The sequence below is a fragment of the Carlito syrichta genome, unplaced genomic scaffold (genome assembly GCF_000164805.1).
Source record: "Carlito syrichta isolate Samal-C Ts95f unplaced genomic scaffold, Tarsius_syrichta-2.0.1 Scaffold304926, whole genome shotgun sequence".
Lineage (NCBI taxonomy): Eukaryota > Metazoa > Chordata > Mammalia > Primates > Tarsiidae > Carlito > Carlito syrichta.
The window spans coordinates 93,367-118,322 of NW_007249022.1; the positions used below are offsets into that span (position 1 = coordinate 93,367).

Consider the following 24,956-nt stretch of genomic DNA (forward strand, 5'->3'; position numbering starts at 1 on the left):
GCGAGTCCTCTCCCCCACACACCCTCCCCCGCCGCCTTTGCTGGAGCCCCGGCGCCCCCTCCACGAGGCAGCGCCGCCGACGCCTAAGGACCGGGGTACGCGGGACGCTTAGACGAGCATCTGCGTGGGGAGCAGAAGCGCAGCGTGGGAGGATGTGCCGGGGCTTCAGAGGGAGTGGCAGGGGACTGGAATGCAGCTGCCGGTCACACCGGCACTGGGTAAAGGGTGTGCCAGGAAGCCCGGCCGCGATGGCGGGGAAGGGAACCTGCAGAACGGGACCCCCTCGGTCCACGGGTCTGCGAGTCGCCCTCATCCCCCAGCGCCCAATGCGCTGAGAGGGAGCTGTGATCCTGGTCCTCGCCCTGGCTGGAGTCGCCCTCCCCCCGCCCGTCTTACCTACCGCGGAAATAAATGTGCTTCGCACAATCCTCCCACCACAGGGTGAAAACCCACAAACCACTTTATACATACTCCTCCTGAAAGGACTGGAGGAGACGTGGGTCATTAAGCGTCCAGCGGTTTCTGTATTTTTCTAAGATGTTTCGCGGGGTTCTCCCACTAGCAGCGCTTGACTGGCTACTTCCTGCTTGAAATGCCTCCTTCTAAATGCTGGGTGATTTCCGCGGGAAGTCCCGCAGGCAGCAGCTAGCATCGGTTGCCCACATCATATCCATAACCTTCCCAGATGTTCCTAAGTTCCAGTAGGTGTCATACTCCGGGGAGAAGTGGCAAGAGAAAAAGATCAACTCTGGTGGGAAAGGGAAACCGGTGGGAGCAACAGCCTCACAGCTAGACCCGGCTCCGCAGTGCGCTCTTGGCCTGTCTTTGCTGGACCGGAATCCGCGTTTTGTGTTTCATTTTCTTTTTTTTTTTTTTTTTACCAGTAAATATCGTTAGGAATTAAACGGCTCTTTTAAAGAGTGTCAAAGAAAGTGTTTCTCTTGCCAGTCACCAATGAAGAGGGAGCCAAAAGCTGCCCTGAGCCAGTTCCCACAGCCAGGACCATTCTCTAAAGCCAGAGGTCGGAAAGCTGAACAGAACGGAAGCAAATTGCCTGGCGGGGAAGAGGTGTCAGATACCCAAGGGGGCGGGGGTGATGTGGGTGAAAAACGAATTGGTGGTCAGGGCGCCTTCTTGTTCCCCAGCCTCTGGCTGCAGTCTGTGGTTGCCCAGAGGTGATTCAACTGTTAGAGCACTCCTGCCAGGTGAAGCCCGTGGTTCTAATATCAGCGTGCAACATTTTCAGGGAGGACAGATAAAATGTCAAAAAGAACATTTGGGGGGGGAAAAAGAGGAAGGCGCAATTCGAGTAAAAGTAGAGATAAGAAAATCTTCAGACATGAATAGAAAATACTTTTTTACTTTTGAATGATCGCTCAGGACTGTGGCTTTTTCATTTTCTGCCATCCTTTTACAATAGCTTTATTTAAAGTTGATTCGTTTGACCAAATCTCAGTAGGGACCTGCTGAGAATTGAAGGGAAGTGCAGCATTCAGTTGCAACACACAGCTTAAAATGTTTTGTTTTGTTCATTTAATGTTTTGTCTTTAAGTGGGTTCTTCTAGAATTTTTGTAGCATTAGGATTCCTATAAAGAAAAAGTATTTCAAATAACCTTCCGTGTGCGCACGCGCGCGCACACACACACACACACACACACACACACACACACACACAGCCTTCTCCAAATTTACATCAGATTGGAATCCTAGGGTATCTTGTCAAAATGAATAAGTTCAAGGTCTTAAAAAGAGGTGGGGGGAGGGAGAGTCACTGGCAAAGGTGTCCCTGCCTCCCCTTGCTTTGTTTCAGCACCTTGGCCAACACTCTTATAAACTGGCTTTTGCCAAGGCATTTCATGGGATCTTACACATCCAGGCAGGCAGTTTTTGGCAGCGATTTTGGCAGCAAGAAGACATGTGCTATGCATTCCATCCTATCAATTAGGTCCTGAAGGGAAATAGGAAGGGGATGATTTCTCTGAGTTGGCACCCAAACTCAGTAGGATTCTGTGGGCCTAAACTCCTGTAGACTATGTGGTGGCGGCTAAACTTAGCTTACATTGGTCTGATTGCTTGAGGCTCTTTATACCTGTTGTTTCAAGTCCTCAAAGCCTGCTTGTCCAGGGAGAAAAAGAATAAGATGGAGAGGAAAAGGTTATTGGTAGCCCACATCAGTGCAGGCACGTACAACTGCATGTGTTTGTAGGAGCAAGCCATCAACTATTGAAAGATGTTTGAGAGACACTAGATTGTCCTGCTGAGAACTCTCTCACTGCTAGATGTATATAGTCCCCTTTTTGAAATCCCCGTTCTGAGGGTGCCAGTCTTCCAGAATATCACAGAGATGTTGTCATAGAATTTGAACTCTGCAAAAGCAGTAACTATAGATAAAGTGACTAGGTTACCAAGGCAGTTTTGAATTCTGAGGAAGGGATATGGACACGCGCGCGCACGCGCGCACACACACACACGACTGGAAGGCTTCAAAATGTGTTTGAATATGGAAAGCAGAGGTCAAGGACTTGCTGAGTGAGGGCAGTGATGCAGGAGCCAAATTTTAGGGCAGTTGAGGAAGTAGAGGTGTAGCCAAAGCAAATTTGATTTCTGTTTTAACCCAAGGCACTACAGTAGGCTTATATGCATGCAAACTTCTAGTCAGGATGCACCTTATCCTACATCCTTCCCAAGAACAGTTGTGAACCCAAGCCCTACATTTCAAAAAGAGAAATATTGCTCCTTAGTTATCCTAAAATTTCACCATAGAAAATAAATGAATGGCAACTCAAGCAAAGACTAACTCACAGGATCAAGTCAAGTTAAAATAATTGCCTAATATACCACTTCTGGTTGTTTCATAAAGCAAGCTTCTCTAGGGTAGAAACTCAGCTCTGAAGTGATTAGAAACATTTCTTTCATGTCAGGGCTGAAGTATTTTATTACTTCAGGTGAATACACATATTATATTGGCCTCAACTTTGTAATGCCACTAATTAGAAATTATTTTTGACAAGAATCTCATCTTTTAGAATGGATGAAGTGTGCCTGTACTCTAGCATCAATTCCTTAGACAGCTTTCTACAATACATTAAACTATAAACTTAGGATTTGTGCACGTTTCTGCATATACAGAGGGTGCAAAAGACTGTATACACATTTTAAGAAGGAAAAAACTGTATTGCAACTGAAGATGAATACAAGTCACGTTTGACTTCTGCAATTATAAGAGGTGCTCAAAGTGGTTACTGTCCACATCCAGACACTTCTGATTACGGTGAACTAAAAGTAATACATAGATAACTCTCTTAAATGTGTATACATTTTTTGGCCTATCATATTTGATAACATTTCAAAAAAATACTTTTGAAACATATAGATCAAATTTCTGCAAATACTACATTAGATCTTTCACTTTGAAATAGAGTTTTACTGACAGAATGTTTTGAGGTGAGTTAGAGCAATGGAAGACTTTGGGTAACCAGAAGGATGAGAGCTGCAGAAGTCCAGGTGATGGAAAGAAAGCACAAAGGCAGGTGAAAATTGACTAAAGATCCAATCATCATTCTGTCAGTTTTTGCCTAAAGCCTCTTATGTATTTGTTAAACTGGAGCAGACCACTTTATTTACACGCACTCCTTAATTCATTGATGATATTTACCCTACTGTTCTACAATAACTTCTCAACAACTCAGTTTTTAGTTATATCTAATTTTGTTATTAACTTATTAAGAGAAATCACCCTACCAGAAGTGATTATACTTAACCAGTATGTTTTCTCTCTCCTTACCCACCCAGAAAGAGTAAGGAGTAAAGAGAGGAAAGTATTTATTTCAGTAAATTCCACTTCCTTGCTTTGATGTTTCTAACTCCTCTGCCCTTCAATAATACTGCTTTTGATATTCTAGGGAGCTTTGAATAAGAAGAGAAACTTTTTGACCTACCAAGGAGTTTTGATTGAGAAGTAATGAATATGCAAACATAGTTTAGATGAACATGAAGAATTCCTAGAAGGAAGGATTTCCTCCCCTCTGAACTTTGTGACATTTAAATAGTTGAGAGTAGGAGGGATTTTTATAAATAGAGTGGGTGATAGTAGAATTTTTCAAAAGTCTTATGCTAGATGCAGAAAATGATATTGAATGAAAGTGAGGCATTTGTTTTACTGTCAGTATCCAGAGTTGAAAACAGTCTGCAAAGTCATGGCCTGTTTGTTTGGCATACCCAGCACAGTATTTGGTTTATTTTTTTCCCTTTTTTCTTTTCCTTTTTTTTGGACAGGTCTCTTTATGAAAGGGGTGTTTACCCTTTAGCAGAAATCACACATTTATGTTTTCATATAAGCAAAATCCCTTGACCTCTTTGCCTGAAGAAGTCAGCACAAACTTAGTTTATAAGATCAAGTTTGAATGTTATTGATTGTGTTAGCCAATGTTTTTGATTTCTCAAGGGCATTGGAGAAGTAGCTTTGAAAATAAATGGTAACAACAACGAGTTCCAGGAAACTTCTGGAAGGATCTAAAAATTAAAGAATGAGTCAACTTGTATAGTTTTTAGCAGATTTTTTCTCCAGAGTCAGATTCTCTGAAGTCTAGCATAGGAAAAGAGAGTAGTAATAAACATATTATGGTAAATAATTTTTTTTTCAGAATATACAAAGTGTTAAGTGTTTAGTTCTCAGAGCAATTCTATGAGGAAATCACTATTGTTGCAAAACACAGAGGAGGCCATTGAGACTCATAAGGCTAAATACCTTACTCTAAGTTAAGTAATGGACATGGTACCTCTTTTGGAAGCTGAATAATAATTAGCAGAGGGTTATCTTCCAGGTTTTTAGCTGTTACTGACAGCATCTCCAAATTGGTGGACACAGAGTTGACATTTGTTGGTGCTGCCTTCTAATCTACTTAAGAAACAGAAAACTTTTTCTTTCTAATAGTGTTTCGGAGTACCTGTCAGCATTCACTCTCAGTGTTCCTCTGAGTTTAGTAGCAACAACAGAGGTTTGATCCAGGTACCTTTAATAATAACAGGCCCTCCCAAGGAAACTGGAATCTCAGTTATTAAGTCCTTAAAATATGAATGCACTCAGCCATCTTCCCCTGTCTGGCAAAGCCTTCAGGAAATCTTGAAAGGGGATGAGACTAATCTTTCTCAAGTACACTTCTAGGACTGCCTGCCTCTCTGTTCTCAATGGCTTACTCCCTTCTAGCATGTGCTTGAAATTTCCCAATGCATTGTGTGTCTTGAGGCATTTATTTCTATTTAATTAGGTTGTGTCTGAATTCTTTTTTCACATTCTATCTTATTCTAAGTAGTGATTCTAAAAGTCTTACCAAGATACATGTAAGACAACAAGAAGATGTAGTAAGGAGGATAAAAGGCAATATTTGCAACAAAAGGGGGCAAAATTAAGGAAGTTAGATGTAGTTAGGTGTGGGTCCTTGGAGTAGGACCAGTAAGTAAAATGCAGAACCATTAAGTCCTATAGTCCTGCTAAATGTGCTTCCTAGTGGCCAAGTCAAAGAGGAAAACACCACCAGCTATAAGATTTAAGAGATCCATAAGATAACAGAAAATTTGCTCTAAACATATTCAGCTTTAACTTGTGCTGAGACTCAATAGACAAGATACTTTTTCCTGTGGTTTTTACAAAGGGCAGCATGATGCAGTGATAGACCCTCACTCTTCAGAGTGTGGTTCAAAGACCAACAGCATCAGCATCAGCTTGGGAGCTCACCAGAAACGCAAAATCCCAGGTCTCACACCTCACAGACATACTGGATAGTGCATTTTTAACAAGATCCTCTAGTGATTTGTAAGCACATCAAAATTTGAGAAGTACAAAAATAACCTGCATTTTCAGCCACTTTTTGTAGTATCTTGTCAGATAAAGACAATTATATGAGGGTCCATTATAATGTGGTTTATTCTGCAATTCTTTGAAAGTTTTGCTGAAAGCAGAGATAAAGATCAGAGAACCTAAGAATGAAAATGGAATTTGATTAATTGTTAAATGACTACAGGAAATCTCTTATTTATTTGTGTTTTATTTCCTTCTTCACGATTGCAGTGTGAAATTAATTTAAGCTTCCATCGTAAGAAAAAATTCCATATCATACGTTAAATAGTTGCAATCTAAATCAGCAAAACCTCTTACCCAGGGCAGTAGGGTGAGTTCATACCCTAAAGATCTGTTTCAGGGTGAGTTGAATGTTACCCCCAATACCAGAAAATCTTAAAACAGAACCACTCCAACCCATGAAAAATGTGTTATGGACTAAATATCTGTGTCCTCCCAAAAGTTATATGTTGAGGTTGTGACCCCCCAGTGTGATGATATTTGGAGATGGGGCCTTTGGGAAGCACTTAGGGTAGATTAGGTCACTATTATGATTATTGTGTGATATGATTATTAGATTATTATGAATGGAACCCTCATAATAAGATTAGGAGCTTTAAAAGAAGATTACCTTCTCTCTTTGTCATGTGAGGACACAGAGAGAAGGTTGGCCATCTACAAACCAGGTAGAGAGGCTTCACCAGGAACCCAACCTTGCTGGCAGCATGATCTCAGACTTCAGCCTCTAAAACTGTGATAAATAAATGTCTGTTGCTTAAAACGTCCAGGCTACAGTACATTGTTACGGTGACCCACACTGACAAATGCAATATGCATTAACAATTCTCCCACATTGCCTTATAAGAACGATATTGCTATTATATCAAAATCCTTGGGGATTTGAAAATAATTGGTGATATCAGAATATTCAGGTGCTAGAATCATAAACTATGAAGATGATTTTCTCGCTCACAGTTATTGAATTCCAGAAAAAAAAAAAAGATTTCTCCTGTTCACACTTGAATGCTCTAAGAATAGAATTCTGTAAAGTTAAAGGTCTTGATTTCCCCATATGCTATACTGTGGTTCATGACCTCTTTGATTAGCTGTTCTTCATAGCCATCTTAGGAATTCTCTTTCCTTGACTATCCAAGTTGGAGTTCCATAACGCACTTCTATCAATTTGGCCATATAGGATTCTAGTAATGGGAGTTGGTATTGGAAATGTCAGAGCCAGTGAGTCTGGAGACCGGAATTCCAAGTGTAACTCTGTGATTCTTGGTAAAATCACTTTTTCCCTTTGGAGACTAAATTTCCTGATCTGAGAAATTAAGGGATTAGATGATTGGGTTCTTGCACCTGCTATTTCTTTGCCTCAAAGTTCTCATAGTTTCTCCTCCTCATCCCTCAGGTTTTCCGGTGTCACTTTCTTAGGAAGGTCTTCCTGGATTACCAAGTGAATATATCTCCCCACCAGCTTCCCCTGCCCAACACTTTCTGTCCATGATCAACTTGGTTTTCTTCATAGCTATCAATACTACCTTAGGTTATTTTTTATTGACTGAATTTCTTGATTTCCACTATCATGCCTTCAAATGTAAGTGCTATTGAGAATAAAGATCTTGGGAATTTCTCTACTCTCATAGTATATTTATGAAATATATTGCTCTCACTGAAAATGAGGTACTTATAGAAAGCCATGAGGGTGAGCTAAATGCTCACTAGTGAGAGGTTATAGTGGAATTATGACCTTAAAATATCCAGGTTGTTAGTTTCTGATAACAGTGGTCCCCGAGTCATCTTCTTCACAGTCTACTTGTAAAGTTGGCAAGCATTGGAAATTCAGTCATGCAGAACGATATGGGGCATGTGCTGTGTGCCAGGTACTATACTTGTACAATCTCTTTTAATCCTAATAACAATCCTATGGCAAAAAGGTTTTTTTTTTTCTTCCTATTTTATAGATGAGAAAAGAGATGCTTAGAAATCAGGAACTTGCCCAGATCAAATGACTTGTCAATGGTGAATCCAGGGTCACATGCAAGCTACCCTATAACTGCCTCACAGTTACCAAGTAGGAAGGGCCTCATTAAAGATGCAGTCAGCATCCATGAGAGAGTGCAGCAAGAGAAAAGGAACCCTCAGAATACTAGTCCTAGGAGGAGTTTCTTAACAAGAGAAGAAGAGTTGTGGCTATCTTTGTAGTGCTTATCAATTTTTCATTTATAACATTCAAGCAACCCGGTATATTGGGAGTGACGCCAACTTTGGACACTATTTTAGTGCTCAGTCATTTCCCAAGGACAGCACTGGCACAGATTGAGTTAAGCTTTGCAAACAAAGGCTCCTTCAATGCTGAAAGGGGCATCATTTGTTTCTTCTCCTTCTACAGAAATACATTTCAGGAGAGATAAGCCTATCTTGGGTTGCAACATTATATATGTTACATTGTCTCTTGTAGTCTTGCTTTTAATGTTCATGTTTACAAATAAGAAGAGTGTTGATATCCTGGTGCTTTTTTTTTTTTTTCATTGATGTGAGTCTTGTTTGCTTCTTGTCTTTCACAGCAGTGTTAGTAGGCCGGAAATAAATGCTTGTGTTTGCTGGACTCGACACGTTGACCTACATTTAATGATGTAGAAATAATAAAATTTAATGAATCTGACTGAGTTACTGGCAATGGAGAAAAATACTTGCCTTTGAAAATATTAATATTTTGCAATTGGATTGAAGTGGAAATGTCTGTCTCTGAGATTAGAAGAATTAATGGACAGAAATTATCAAAAGTTCCTTTAATTTCTACTGCTTAAGTGTAAAAATATCAGTTTTTCTAATTCAATTTCAGCATACCGCTTCTCCTGACATGTAGAATTTGGGAAGCCAGGCAGCTACTTAAATTAAATACCAAAATGGCAGAGTTTAACAATAGGATCTAGAGGGGAATCTACTTGAAAAGATGACACCATTTATGATTAGCACAATGAGCTTTTTCTTCATATAATTATTTTAGTAATTACCAATTTAAATGGCTAATTAAGGCTGTCAAAATGGCCAGTGACTTTGACCTTTTAAAATTAAGCAATCTATAAAAAGAACATAGGCGTGAACATTTGACTTGGCAAACAAGCAAACAAAAAACTTAAAATTTACTGTTCAATGAAATATGATAATTAAATTATTCTTGAACACCCACTGTTTATTTGATTAGCTCTTAAAAACCCTTTGTCACAGCCCTTTAGAATGAGAAAATGGTAATTGACTAAAGCTGAGTAGCCTTCACAAAAATGAAAGTGAGGTTGGAGCTTATAACATTTTTGAAGAAGAAAAAGCAAATATGGAAAACTAATATTTAAAGACACTTACTTTTTGTTTTGTATTATTTGCTTATTTTAAAATAGACAGTCAAAAGAAGGTTTTTGTCAAGTGAAAAGAGTATGCCTAGTTTGCTTTGAAACATAACTCCATAGCTAGCTATAAATTTGTCCTACATGTGAAACTGCTATTACAGTAATAAAATTTATTGGCATACCAATATGCAGAGATAAGATTCTTATAAAATCTTTCTGAGTGTTAACAGGGAAGGTTTATTCATTAACTTTAGTTTTTGAAGTCAAAAGCCATTATGTAGCTGCTGTCTAATTTGAAAAATTTATCTTTTTATCATTAGGAAGTAGTGGTTTCTAGGCAGCGTCACTTTTGGCCAAGTCTTCAACCTTCTTTGAGTTTCAGTTTTCATGTCTTTAAAACAAGAGCGTTGAGCACTAGGACTTTTAAGGTTGAGATTAGTCCTAAAATTCCAAGAAATTTTTACTCTTTTAATGAAGTTTTAATAGAGGATTAAAATAAAACATTTTTTTTCATTTTAATAACATCATTGTTGATTGAGGTATCTGATTTTAGCAACAGGTAGAATTGATCCAAATGACCTACAACCAAACTTGTACTTCAGCGATGATAAGGTAGCATAAATAGTGGTTATTTAAGGATGTATTGAAGGAAATGACTGCTTACACATCCTAAGGATGAGGCTAGCAGAATGAGCATTGGCAAAAGGGCAGCCAAGGGTAGCAAAAGTTGGGCAAGTCAGGTTCTCACAAACTTGTGAAGCCTTAGAAGCAAACTTACCATAGCATTTCCCTCTTTTTTAGAGAAGGGTGAACCCCATCTGCTGTAAGAGAGCATGCTTTCCAGTTCTCATGCTGAATCTTAGTAATTGCAGGCTTAAGTTCTGTACCAAGCTATCTCAGTCCCCACATGATCAGAATATGGTTGAACAAAGGATTTGAACTGTCCTTCCAAATCCAGTCCTGCCAGACTTTGAAAAGGCAAGAAAGAACCTCTCTTTTTCTAGCTCTGTCTCTGTCTCTGTTTTTTGTCTCTGCGTCTATTACCTTTCTCCCTTCTCACAACTGAGAAAGGTAGTATGATCTGTCCTGGACCTGGCGTGACTTCAGAAGTGTTGAAAAGACAGCAGATTCTTCCTTCAATACTCTGCCTACACCATCCTCTTAGTAACCTGATACCTAATGAAAGTACAGGATATTTTATTCCATAGTTAGCAGTCAAATTTTAAATGTAGAAGGTAACATGGTGATGACTTTAACTCACTCCAAAATGTAAATCCCTGCCTGAGCAGGGAAGAGCCCTGATGCATTAGGATAAAAGTGCACAGAAATGAGATCCCAATGTACCAATCATCATCTCACTGGTAGTCTTATCTCTGGTAGAGCTGTCCACAGTTTAAATGGCAGTTGTCTCTATTGCATCTCCTTACCCAGAAGGAAAAGGTGTGGTTTTGCCCTCACCTTTCTAATACACTGAAGAATTTTCAAAACCAGGACTATGGTTATTATCTCTATGTCTCCTGGGCAACAAAAATACTTGGCACATAGTAGGTGCTTACTGAATGCTTATAAAATGGAAGAAAGAATGTCATACTTAGAGATGCCACAAATACATATTAGGCATGCAAAAAGAATCTAAGAGCTGATTTTCAGTGAAGAAATTCTTGGTACATTCTAGAGGACATACTTTGGTGATCAAGCATATGATATCTGCTTAATAGCAGCAAATCGAATTGAAGTAAACTGAATGGAATTTAATTCAAGATTCTCACAAAAGGTTATTCAGAGACTTTTTTTTAAAAAAAATGATGATCAACTTGTGTTTATACTCTTCAATGCATGAGATTCAACCAAGCAGGTATTATCTCTGATCCAATACCAGCTCCTTCCCTTGTGGGTGCCTAGGTGGCACACACTGGCCTCACTGTTTGGCCAAGGATGTGATTGTCATTCCCACTGATGCTGTTAGTAGTCACGAGGCAGAGACTGAATAAAACTCTGAGCAGGGTGCAAAAAATGATTGATTAAAATTCAGGAAGTGTGGGCCACAGGGTTTTGACAGCAGTCTGTTCCCAGTCGCATGATGGAAAGCGGTTTAAGCTTCAAAAAAACCCTTAATAAATCACCAGAGTTATTTGATTTTATCGGTGAATGTGAATGCTATTTTAGTCTTTAAAAACTCTCCTTTTCTTGATATTAGAGACCTTTCTTGACACTGTTTTAGAGTAGTATTGTAACTACTCTGTACTCGAGTTTTTTAAGTTCTGATTTTCATGTAATGGTATCTTTTTATTTGTTTACTTTCTAAACATTTGTGAGCTTTATTCAGTTAATAGCTCAAAATATACAAAACAATGAAGAAAAATCTAGGAATCACCCACAGTCCCACCACCCACTGGTAGCAATTTATGGTATGTTTATTTGAAACACTTGTCTCTTCACAAAAACACTTTTTGATATGCTTTTGAGCTAATATTGAGTATTTAAATTTTTCATGTGTGTTAAGTGATTTAAGCTAAATTCTGTCCTGAGAGTTCTTTCTGCTGACATTCCTATATACAACTCCACATGAAATATATGTTGTGAATAGGGAAAGAAAAAATGTGCTACATTTCTTGATATCCTACAGTCATAAACATATAAACCTGAAAGAAAACTTAGTCTAAAATAGGTGAGGAAACTAAGTCACCGAGAGATTTAAATAGATTTGGTCAGGGTCACAGAGCAATGACATATGGTGGGCTCAAACCCGTTGTCTTTTCCCCTTCAGTCAAGTGTACCATCTGCAGTAATAAATATCATTTTATATAATAAAATGGAAGTTTAGAATATCTTTCCATGGGGATTTCCAGTAAAAGTGAATGAACCTTAAACCCAATAGGGCACTGCCTTTAAAGAAGCTTAAACAGTATGTATCCACTTAACCTGGGCATACACATGTTACTTCTTGAACAGAGGAGGTCAATATTACCTGCTGTTTGCTGAGACTCTGTACAGGAGTCTCCAAAAATGTGATATATGTTTGATAGCCAGTTGAAAATGTGTGCCCCTGGTTCATGAACACAGGGGAAGACCTAGTTGTGCCCTTGGTCCTGAGCCATTTTTGCAAGCTGACATGATACCTTTGTCATCACCTCTAGTGATCTGAATGACTTCATGTGTTCTCTCAGTGCCATAAGAAGTAATCAGAACTTGACTGAGTTTGGGCTGATGTGACTTTGTAGAGATACAAACACTATTATGAGATTTCTATTGCAATAACAGATTACTACAAATTTAGTTCTTAAGCAACACTGATGTATTAACCTACCATACTGTAGGTAAGAAGTCTGGTAAGGGTTGCATTAGGGTAAGATCAAGGTGTTGGCAGGGCTATGTCCCTTTCTGGAGACTCTAGGGGAAAATCTGTTTCATGCTTATATGGGTTGTTGGCAGAATTCAGTTCCTTGAGACTGTAGGGTTGAGGTCTCCATATTCTGGCTGTATGTAAACTAAGATTAACTGCCAGATTCTAGAGGCCACCTCATTTTTTTGGCATGGAACTTTCCTTCATCTTCAAAGCCAGCAGTAATGGGTCAAGTCCTTCATATGCCACATCTCTTTGACCCTTTCATCTGCCTTCCCTTTCCACTGGGGGACTCATGTGATTGAATTGAGTCACCTGGATAATTCAAGATAATCTCCCCATCTCCAGATCTTTCAAATTATATGAAAAATTGTATTTGCAAAGTCTATTTTCCATGAAAGTGAACATAATTCTGAGGATTGGGGGTAGAAATCTTTATGGGGGACTTACCAAAACAATGCTCAGAAAGATTACTAAAAGGAGCAAATCCTCCTCAGTCATTGCTTTCTAATCTTAAAATAAACTGGAGGAAGCAATATTTTATGAATATCAGTGTTCAGTTTCTAAACCCTGTGTGACTTACTTGTGTGACTTTAAGTTCATAAACCTTAGCTCTTCTCCTTGTAAAATGAATAGACACAAAATTCTCTTGAGAATCAAATAATTACATGCCTAAAAGTTTTAAAAGCTACATTCATGTTCATTGTCACAATTGTTATCTGGCCAAAGAGAATGTTGCTCTGTTGCCTTTGTGCTCATGTGCCTGGGAATGGACATCTTGAAATGAGTTCACTGTGACTCAGTAGACAATAGACTATCACCAAGTGGAGCCAGGTCTGGGTGTTCAGGTGAGATCGCTGACCAGGCCTCGTCATTTTGTTTAGATGAGAAAAGTCTTGATTCATGATAGGCTTCAGACCTATAAGACTGTGAACATCTTTCTCCATATAGTCTCTAGTAGCATGTGCACAGGAGAAAGATAGGCTGAAGTATTTAACATGAACGTTTTGATTTCAAATGACATATTTGATTCATCAATAAGACTCAGTACTATTTTTGGTCTCGGAAGAGTAGATCAAGTGTCCTTCAATACATTTTCAAGTCATGGAACACCTTGAGAAAATGTTGAGTTTGCCAGGGATATAGTCCTTAGATCCTCTTCTCTCTGCTTTTCCCATTAAACCTCTTTTGGTGATTTCATCCTCACAGGGCTCTGAGCTCTGCCCATTGATGTCTCTGTCCTGAAGTCCCTCATGACTCCGAACTCAACAGGATTAGATCTCTTGCTTCATAAGTCTGTTTTCCTTTTTTCCTGTGTTTCATATCTCAATCTAGTAAATCATGCTCAATTCTTTCTACCCCTGGCCACCTCACACTGGATCATGTTGCAAGTACTGGCAATGCTACCTCCTAACTGTTTCCGACATCTCCTTAGTGATCTAGGTAAGTTGCTCAAGATTTCTTCCCCAGATATGTGTTTTGCAATGTCCTTAGGGTTTCCTTCCAGCCCTCTAACTAGTTGCCATCCTGTCTCTGTTCTTCTCACACAGCAATCCACCTTTCACACTTCTGCCTACACTGTCCTGTGAACATGCAGTTCTGATCATGATATAGCCCCACCTTAGTGCTGCTAATGTTCTTGATAATTACCCTTAAAAAATCACATGTCACCTGGTTCCAACCCATCTCTCCAGCCTCACTTTCTAGTATTCTTTCTTCCACATTCTTTCTCCACACTACAGCCACTCAAGCTTCTGAATATTACCCAAGTGTGCTGTGCACTCTTATGCCACCAGCTGCCCAGGGTACGCTTCCTTTTTTCTCTGCTTGTTCAGTTCCTACTGAACTTATTTTCCCCCATCTGTTATTCTCCCCTGAGTCCACAGGCAGACTTAGTTCCTTCCTCTTCTGTGTTTCCATAACACTCTTAGAATACATTAATTAATTTTTATTGTAATTATTTAGTTATTGTGTCACCTCATCCAGATGAAGTTTTATAATAACTTAATAAATGATTCTTGATTAGATGGATGGACAGATATTCATATTTATGGTTCCTAAAAATTTCATGCCACTTTTGAAAGAAGTGCAGTGCAAATATTGTAGCAATTTGGCATGATCTTAGTTTTCCTAACTTAGATGCTTTAAATATTACTTAGCTTTAGAAACAAGAGCCCAGGCATTCAGGCTCAATGTTTTCGAAAAATTGAAGCAGTTTCAGGAATTTTTTTAAAGGACCCATTTTAATAATTGCCTGTCCATGAAATAATGTGACTATGAGGAAAAATTGCATCCTAGGTTTGTGATTTCTTTATTTTTCAAAGTTCACAACCTATCATTTCTCACTGGAATTTTTAGCTCTTTAACATTTTAAATATCTTTTTCTACTGTAGTGAGTCATATTAAATGGTACATTAAATTTTGAACGAATTATCCATTTTGTTATAAGAAATATGGAGACATATCAAATTGCTCCATTGCTAGCATCGAACATCCTTGGATCTAAGAGTTCCTAACTCCAAAATCCATTTGCTACCTGGGGTCACTTTTGAGCACCTGTTATGCGGCATACACCTTAAAGCCCTATTCCCACTTGTCATCTCCTCAAGGAATCCTTCTCTGATCTCCTAGACCAAAGCCCAAGAAGCTTGAATTGTACCAGGTATCTGCTTAACATGGCAAATACTTGTTTTCTATATTTTAAAATTGCGAAATGCTTTACAGATGAAAGAATACATAAAACAAGCATTTAGTCTGTGACGAATAAGAATAAACTATTGTTTTTGAAATGCACATGGCCAGTACCTTCACAGACCTCAGTCAGCCTGTCCCCTTCCTAAGCTCCTCCCTTTCCTATAGGTGACCACGAGTCATAGGGTTGTGCTCAATGTTTTCCTGCTTTTTCTTTTATTTTCTCTTTACCATTTTATTTTGAAAAACATTCAGATTAACACAACTATTGTAAAAATAGTACAAAGAATATTATATACCCTTCCCTCAGATACCTCAAATGTTAGCATTTACCATACTGAAAATTTAAAAATTAATCAATCATTCTCTCTCTCTCACTCTTTCTGTCTCTGTTTACACACACACACACAGAGAGAGAGAGAGAGAGAAAGAGAGAGAGAGAATTTTGTTTTCCTAAAATATTGAGAATAAATTACATACATGATGCCCTTTGCCCTTTTACCTCAAAATACTTCAGGTGTATTTTCCAAAAACAATTCTCTTATAAACCATAATATGATGAGCAAAACCCAGAAAGCAATGTTGTTACAATAATATTATCTACCCATAAGTGTTACTACAATCTTGACAATTGACCCACCATTTTTTTTTTCTGATCCAGAATTTTACATTACATTTAGATGTAATGTTTATTTAGTCTTCTTTAATCTAGAATGGTTTCTTAGTCTTTCTTGACCTTGACATTTGAAAAACACAGGCCAGTTGCTTTGTAGAATGGACCATAATTTGACTTTAAACTGATGCGTTTATATGGTTGGATTGAGGCTGTGCTGGTTTTGGCAGAATGTGGCAGAACGTCACAGAAGCAGTATGGTGTCCTAAATGCATCATATCAGGAGAGGCATGTCCATTTGTCCCATTAATGGTTACTTCATTATAACAGTGTCTGGAAGTTTGTCCTCTGTAAAGTTACCATATTCCCCTCTATAACAAGTAACTAGTGAGAAGATTTTCTTCATGCTTTTGGCATTAATTTTAGCATGTAGTGTTGGTAACTTCTTGAAACAGGTATTGCTGTGGATGGATGTTTAGGTTGTTTTCATTTGTTTAGTTTGCTTTTATCAACGATGCTTCTATGAACAGCTGTTTCTCAAACCTTTGGTGTGTAAGTTTATGTAGAGTATGCCCTTCTTCAGTTTTAGAAATACTGCCAGACTGTTTTCCATAAAGACTTTACTACTCTCCACTCCCACAAGCAGTGTGAAAGATTTTTCTTTCTACTAATTCTTCTACAGTAAATTTGTCAGACTTTTTTATTTTTTCAGTTTAATGGGTGTGAGATGGTATCATATCATTTTTTGAATTTGTAGATCCCTATGAGCAAACAAAGTAGAGCATCTTTTTATATGAATATTAGCCATTCCTATTGATTTTCTTTTCTTATATATGACAATGTGTTATATACTTGGGAGATTTGCATTCATATGGCAAATGTGCCAAAAATGAATGGTTAGAGGATTATTAGAAGTTGTTTTGTGGGAGGAAATTTGTTAAATTCATTTATATTGCCTTTTGAAGTTTTCTTAGCATTTTCTCAAAACTATATGGGTAATTAGGAACAGTATCCTTCTGTCATCAAGTTTATGGGCTTAATTACTCACTACTTAAATGTCCCAAATAAAGTTCTCCTGATGAAATTCATAGCAATAAACACAGGCAGGTGTCTCCATTTAAGAAAATTCCAAGTATTCCAACTTTTGCCCAAGTCTAGAGACAAAAGGACCATTTGGGCCACACAGTTTCCTGGCTGCAGGCATTTCTTGTACATATGCTGTTTTGTTTAAATCAAACTAAATTATACAATACATTCCATCTGACTTGTATCTGACACTCAGCCTAAAGCCTAAAGGCAGATAGTAATATTGAAGTCTCAAAATTTTTCCAGAGACAAATTCTGGTGGTAGTATGTAATATTTGTTTTAGATGTTCTTTTAAAAAAATTTTTACACTAAGTTTATATTACAGTTAAATTCTATACTTATATGAAAATGTGTGGTTGTGGAAGTGAGTGTGATACGGAAGACAGACCTATTTTTACTACGACAGAATTGCTATGAATAAAGATTGCGACTGGTAAAAATTCTGACTGGCAAACCTAAACCCTCAAGGAATAGGTGAAAGGGTACCGCAAAAGTGGAACAGGCAGCACAGTTTAATCCAGTAAGAGAAATGGGCATAGAGTGATTAAGTCAAGATTACACAATTTTAAGTGGTAGAGCTAGGATCCAAACTCCATAACTCACAATCTTAGTGGCTATATTGTAAAATACCATGGGGGAGGAGGGGGAGTATTAGAATAGTATGCATTTTCGGGCATAATGGAAAAATTCATAATTAGGAAAATGCAATACAATGTCATTGAGTATAGAATCCAACTTGATTTGTGTATTTTTGTCCCTTACTACATAGAAAAATAATTTATCCATACGAGAAATTATAAATAACTTATCAAAGTAAAAATATTTATAACTTTTCAGAACAGCTTAAATTGTTTCATGCCTGGGTCTCATCTTTGTATTATGCAGTGAATTTCAAACTGCCTTGAGTGTCCCAAAAGAACTGTGTGAACTTCATTACAGTGATATAATGATTTATCTCGAGAAGTTTTCTTAAGAATACTGAGAACCTCAACATTCAAATTGTTATGTCTTAAAGAAGAGATGGGGAAGAAATAAAACAAGCAAATAAAACAATAACAACAAAAACTCTACGGCGTTTTTCACTCTCTGTCCCAACTGAATTAGGGAATCCAAGTGTAAATTCAAAGCTGAAAAGCACAAATATGTGTGATTGTTACAGGAAGCTGTTACACATGCTAAATGTGCAAGGTCTCCCACAACATAGAACGAAACTCCAGCTCTGGAAGAGGCAGGATTTTCCTGGACAATTCTTTCCCTGAATTTCTCTTTTTCCTATATGTCTCCAATTTCCTTAATGACACATTTTTAAAAGATGGAAATTAAGTTAAAATGAACAGTCAGGGAAGTTTTGAAGGGGGAAATAATCATAAATGGGCATGCTGGAGTGCAGAGAACCATAGACGGGTGAAGAGGCAGAAGTGCTTGCTTAACTTTAGTGAAAATGAAAGACTTATGAGTTGATTATTTTCCCATTATTTAACCAACTGCCTATTCCTGCCTGGTTCTCTGATGGACACAGAATATACTGTTGTTTGTTTGTTTGGTTGGTTGATTGGTTTGGAGTTGGACAAATAATATATTGGAATGGTCTTGGAATGTAGGCTCAATTTATTTCCTTATTACATGGAAATATGGGTTCTGTATAAGGGATATGCTGGATAAAGGATATACGGTTGAATAAGACAGTGATGGTCTCTGTCACATTGATTGTTCTACACAAGACAAAGCTCTCCAACTCCCACTGTCTTTAGCAAACGTCATAATCAATGCCTAACTCTCTCTCAAAGTGTAGTTTCTGAAATGAAATGCTATTTGCTACATCTTTGCAGATGTTTTTAAAGCTGATGGACATAAACAATATCTTGTGTCACATATGCAGCCTCTCACGGTTATGGATTTGCTTTCATACAATGTAAGAGGGAGGTGTGTGTGAGAGAGAAAGGGGGAGACACACAAAGAGGTAGAGGAGAAGAGAGAGAGACCCCAAAGATTCTTGGAAATATAAACCAATGCCTTTTCCCCCCAAGAGGACATGTTCTGGTGTATGTGTCAGAAATTAGATTTCTGAAGGTAGAGGTTCTTCTTAATGGTGGCAAGTATTGTTTCACTCATCTTGTGTCAAGTTGTTTGCAATGCATTTTTAGATAATTGCATCATCTCATGATTGCCATTAAGTTGACAAATTGTCCCTTAGAATCTTAAAATAGATACCTCTACTCAGAGGAGACAAATTCCCCAGAATACATCACAGCAATCAGTGCCACTTTTGTTCTCCCAAATAATAAAATATGATTTTAATAGAATCATAATAAACAATATATGGGGGAAAGTTGCTTTTCAAATATTATATGTTGCTAGGTAAACTTGTTTGGCAGAAAATAGATTTCATTCTTCATGGTTAGCTTATTATTTCTCTACTGCTTCACAAATGTGTTCACCATATTTTATCTTGGTCTTTGCTGTGACTCATCTGTTCTGCTCTATAGACTATATTGACAACAGATGAACATTAATGTGTGTATTATTCTCAACAAAATGTCAAGGACATACAGTTATAGTGGTTGTGACTCCCCTTTTTAAAATGTTGTATACTTTAACATCAATTTCAAGACTATTCACATATGAATCATTATTAATGTGAGTGTTCCAGGTGGGTAAGAAAACTAGCATTAAGTTGTTAGCAGTTTCAAATTATGAAAAGCCATAGAGGTACGTGCTCCGTCTACAAAGACAAATGGGTATATATGAGGTCTGTATCTCTGACTCAGAGCTAGATTCATAAGGAATTAATGTGCAGAAACAACATATGGACTGCTAATATGCTTGCAATTTACACCCATGTATTAAGGGGATCAGTTCATTGGTTTGGCATTGTCAATTGGTCACATGACTTGACAGAAAGTATGGGAACTTGCCTAACATCTACTCGAATGTTGGCTGCTGATTCCTAACTTAATAATCATAAAATCACTAAACCACACTTTGTAGAATGAGAAGTTAACACTAGAAATATTCAAACTTTTTGTTCACTGTCAAATTCCAGCCTGATACCAAAGTCAGAGCAAAGGATAATGTTTGTGAAGGAGCTTCCAACAAAAAGGGAATAAACACTGCTTCAGAATGAAAGATCTGGTGTCAAAGAAATAAGGAGCCCACCACTGTGTTTGATACAAAATAGCAGGCATTGACAGCTGGAGCCAAATGGAAGCCAGGAAGGGGCAGATGCCAGGAGTATAAGAAATGGGTAGAAAGAAGAAAACCAAGCAGGAGGACGCTGGCTTGAGGATTTGTATCTCAGCCAGGAAAAAAGAAAAATTAAACCACACACTCTTGAGTTTTGAAGTTGCCAATCCCCAAATTCACAGTTGTCTACATTTTAGTAAACCATGAAAGTCTGTTACAGATCTTGAAAACCCAGAGCCTGTATTAGTGGGGGAGTGTGGTATTTCTGCATATCTGTTCAGGAAACGATCACATCATGTGGTCAGGGTGACAGCCTTTACTCATTCAAAATCCCACACAAAATAAGGGTCCTGAAGACATGGAGGGCTGCACACAGAGAACCTGACAACCAAATATTAGATGACTAGTCTTCTCTGTGGCCCAACCCCATGAGACTGCTTTTCTCTTACACAGTTGCCAAAGTGTTATTAACAATTCAAAGAGAAAGATTTAGAAAATGCACAGCCATTGAAAGATTGTTGCTGACTGGTAACAGAGCCATATATATATATTTCCATGACATCTTGGAAAGGCCTAGAACTTCCGCATCTTCATCTGCAACGTGTTGCCCTTCTATGAAATCAACTGAATGCTCCACCCTAGGGAGAAAGCAATGACTAGAATGAAATGCATGTTGTTTATATTAGTCACCCCTTGCCCACCGATTCACTCCTGCAAGGAATGGCAGCTCACTCCACACCCACCCCAGGGTCAGCAATTCTCCCTTCCAGTTGTTAAGAAACAGAAAAACCATCTAGATCCATAGCTGATATAACACACAGAGTAAGAGAGAAGAGATACAGATCTTGTTGAGACTACAGGTCATAAGGAAGGAATGTTTCTTTCTTTTTTTTTTTTTTTCTGTGTTGGAGTCTCACTCTGTCTCCCAGACTGGAGTGCAGTGGCCGCTCCAGGCCACCGCAGCCTCAACCTGCTGGGCTCTGGCAATCCTTCCGCCTCAGCCTTCCGAGTAACTGGAATTACAGGCATGTGCTACCAAGCCCGGCTGATTTTTTTGATTTATTGTAGAGATGAGGTCTCGCTGCCCAGCAGTTCTCGAACCCGCGGGCTCAGGCAATTCACTCACCTCAGCCTCCCAAAGGCGTGAGATTACTTTCTTTATGCACTGCCCTTTTCTTTTAAAAATGTATGAATATCGCATCTGGAAGTTGAGTTGTCATACTGGTATAATATTCCTTAATGTTCACTTTCTGTTATTGAAAATTCAAACAGGAGTTGTGGGACACCTAGGGGGCACCTGGCCATGACTGTGAATTAGTGTTATTACAGCAGTGTAACTTGGCGAGGCAGGGAATGGGAGCTGGCAACCAGACGGTAGCCTCTGTTCTCTGTTGGCAGGGATAATGAAGAACAGACACAATTATAAATAGAATTATAGCCCAAACCAGGATTACTTGGATAACTCAGTCAACACAAGGTTTTATTTGATTGAATTTTCTAGATGATTTCATCAATTATTAACCTAACTTTGTTAGTGGTGATCTGAAAGGACAGCCAGTTTAAACATATTCAGCAAGGCCAGTGTTGCCTTTTTTTTTTTTTTTTGAGCAGTAGGCACATCTCCAATTATTAGCATCTTTGGCTAGACATACTATCCATTTTTTTGACAAAGCAGAAAATATTATTCAAAAATACAATTTAATTTTTTTAATGGGAAAGCTGGAGAAGTATTTATGCTGAAAAATTATCCATTACGGATGAAGCTTAGCTTGACTGGGTAGGAAATTCTTGGTTGAAATTGTTTATCTTTGAGAACATTAAAGATTGGTGTCCAGTTCCTTCTGGCCTATAGGGTTTCTGCAGATAAGTCTGCAGCAATTCTGATTGGTCTCCCTGGTAGGTAGTCTGACATTTTTCCCTTGTTGCCTTTAGGATTTTTTTCTTTTATACCTACTTTGTGTAGGTGAATTATGTGTCTAGAGGTTGGTCTTCTCATAAGATGTCTTGCAGGGATTCTCTGGAGCTCTTATGCTTGTATAGTCACATCTCTGGCCAGATGAGGGAAGTTTTCTTGAATGACCTCATGGAATGTTTGTTCCAAAGTGTTTTCTGTTTCTCTTTCTATTTCAGGTATTCTGATCAGATGTAGGTTTGGTTTCTTGATAAAATTGCACATTTTTGGAGTTTCCTCTTTTTTCTTAAGTTTTTTTCTATTTTTTTTTTTTTTTTTTTTGAGTTGGAGTCTCACTCTGTCACCCAGACTGGAGTGCAGTGGCCGCTCCCGGCCACCGCAGCCTCGACCTGCTGGGCTCCGGTGATCCTTCTGCCTCAACCTTCCAAGTAGCTGGAATTACAGGCATGTGCTACCACGCCCGGCTGATTTTTTGATTTATTGTAGAGATGAGGTCTCGCTGCCCAGGGGTTCTCGAACCCGCAGGCTCAGGCAATCCACTCACCTCAGCCTCCCAAAGGCGCAGGATTACAGGCTGAGCCACCGAGCCCGGCTCTATATTTTTAATAGATTGGGTTAAGTCCATATTTTTTGTCTTCCAGCTCTGAGATTCTGTCTTCTGCTTGGTCAATTCTGCTTCCCATGCTTGTCAGTTTGCTATTTATTTCTTATTTCTGTTATTTCCAAGTATCCTTTCTTGAGTCTGTCTAACTCCACTGCAATTTCATTTAGTTTTAACCCTGGCATTTCTTCATTTTTATTCATTCTATCCAACAATTCTCCGATCTTCATAAGTACTTTCTAGGTACTGTCATTCTGGGAGATAGCCATTATTTGTGCCCCAATAGCTGTTCTTTCTAGCACTTAGTCTTTGCTGGAACTCCGAGGGTTACTGGTAGTTTTTTGTTGATTTTTCTTTATTTGTAGCAGTTCTCTTATATTTCTCTGTAATTCTGTTGCTCAGTGGAAAATGGAGAAGCAGTCCCTTCTGATATTTACTCTACCTTTTGTCCTTCCTTGCGCCAGGGCTCCAGGTTTGTTCAATTGTGAAGTGGGACTGGGCGTTGAGTGTTGTGCTCTCTCTTTACAATTTTGAGCACTTACTAAGGGGTGCGGAGTGCTGCAAGGATTCTGAGCCTATTGGCGGGTCATAATGTTTGCCATCCGGTGAATGGGCCAGCTGGGACTCGCTCTCCATCTCTGCACAGTATGACCTTACAGTGGGTTTGCTTGCATAGCCCCTGAGTCCAAGATAGGGCATAAGAGGAAAAAATAGAGAAAAAAGAGAAAGGGGGAGAAAGAAAAAGAGGAAAGAAAAATAAACCGGGCTCGGTGGCTCAGCCTATAATCCCGCACCTTGGGAGGCTGAGGTGAGTGAATTGCCTGAGCCCGCAGGTTCGAGACCCGCCTGGGCAACTTGGTGAGACCTCATCTCTACAATAAATAAAAAATTAGCCGGGCGTGGTAGTGCACGCCTGTAATTCCAGCTACTCGGAAGGCTGAGGCGGAAGGATCACCTGAGCCCAGCAGGTTGAGGCTGCAGGAGCGGCCACTGCACTCCAGTCTGGGTGACAGAGTGAGACTCCAACTCAAAAAAAAAAAAAAAAGAGAGAGAGAAAACCAACCAACAAACAAAGCAGCCAAATGAGATAATCAAACTAATCAATATCCCTCCAACAACACCCTCTCCCCGCCCAAAAAGTAGATAAAGAGTTCTCAGCTCTAGAATGTCTCTTTGAGATCAGGAGGCTCCCCCTTGTGATGGGTTCTGCAGGCTTCCTATTCACTGATGGAACTTAATATGTTAGAATCTTCATCCCCTGCTGCCTGCAATTGGTAGCTGTTACACACCAGTGTGAGGAAAGGGGGCTGAAATAACTTGACACAGTATCTCTCGTGATCTCATCCCCTTCCTTCTCTTCCAGTGTGGTCACAGCTCCCAGGACATCCAGTTTACAGCCTCCTGTCTGTGCCCTGCCCTCCCACTTTCGTTTGTTGTTGGGTGGGAGAAGTGGAGAGAGTGGAGGGAGAGAATCAGGCACTCACCAGCCTCCTTCTCAGATAGTTCCACTGTCTGCATCTATTGCCCAGCAGCTGACTCAGGGTGGAGGGTGGATGGGCCGGGGTTCAATATCTGCTGTTACCCGCCAGGGCTTGTGCACTGGGGGCAATGTTCTCTGAGGTCACAAAGAGCAACCCCAAGGCAGCACAGAGATAGTGCCTGGTCTCAAGGTGCAGTACTGATGTTCCACAGAGGCCTCCCTGGAGCACTTCTCTGCCCAGGTGTTAAAGAGTCCGCTCAATTTCTCTGCCCACTGCTGTTCCTGTCACCAACGGGGTCCATAACTCCCTCTCCAGCAATTACCACAGTCTCTGGATCTCAGGACTGGAGGCAAGCCTTTGGAGCCCAGTCCAGGTTCCCTGCTGTTTCCTAGGCCCCCTTAGTGCGCTCCCTCTGTGGCCGCCTGCCAGCATTCAGTCCAGTGCTGTGGTGTTGGGGTCAGCAATCACTCCAGCAGTTCTTCCTGGGAAAAGCTCTGCTGATTTTAGAAAATGGCACTCAGCTTCTGTGCTCTGGGAAGCACTAGCATCCAAGCAGAGAAGCTGCACACCAGCAGCTTCACCAGGAAGGCTGGTTACTTGCTCTCGAGTCCCCACTCAGTCAGCCTCTCACACTCCCAGTTACCCAAGGACACACACGCAGAATCGCCCAGTCACTTGCACACACACAGGGACTCCCGCAGTTCAACTGGCTACACCGTCATCTTCTCAGAAATCCACCTGAAATATTATCTTAGATGTTTTCTTCAAATGGTATGCAGGTCAAACTGCTGAATCAACCAGTTAATGTTAATCCTGGTCTCCACCAGTTTCTCTCTCCTGTCTCTCTCTCTCTCTTTCTCT

General features: G+C 39.4%; 1 protein-coding gene across 2 annotated transcripts in view; it reads left to right on the plus strand.

Annotated features, from left to right (window-relative positions):
* DOCK10 (dedicator of cytokinesis 10) overlaps window positions 1-24,956 on the plus strand; it is a 280,494-nt gene that overhangs the window by 422 nt on the left and 255,116 nt on the right. The gene's annotated exons all lie outside the window — the stretch shown is intronic.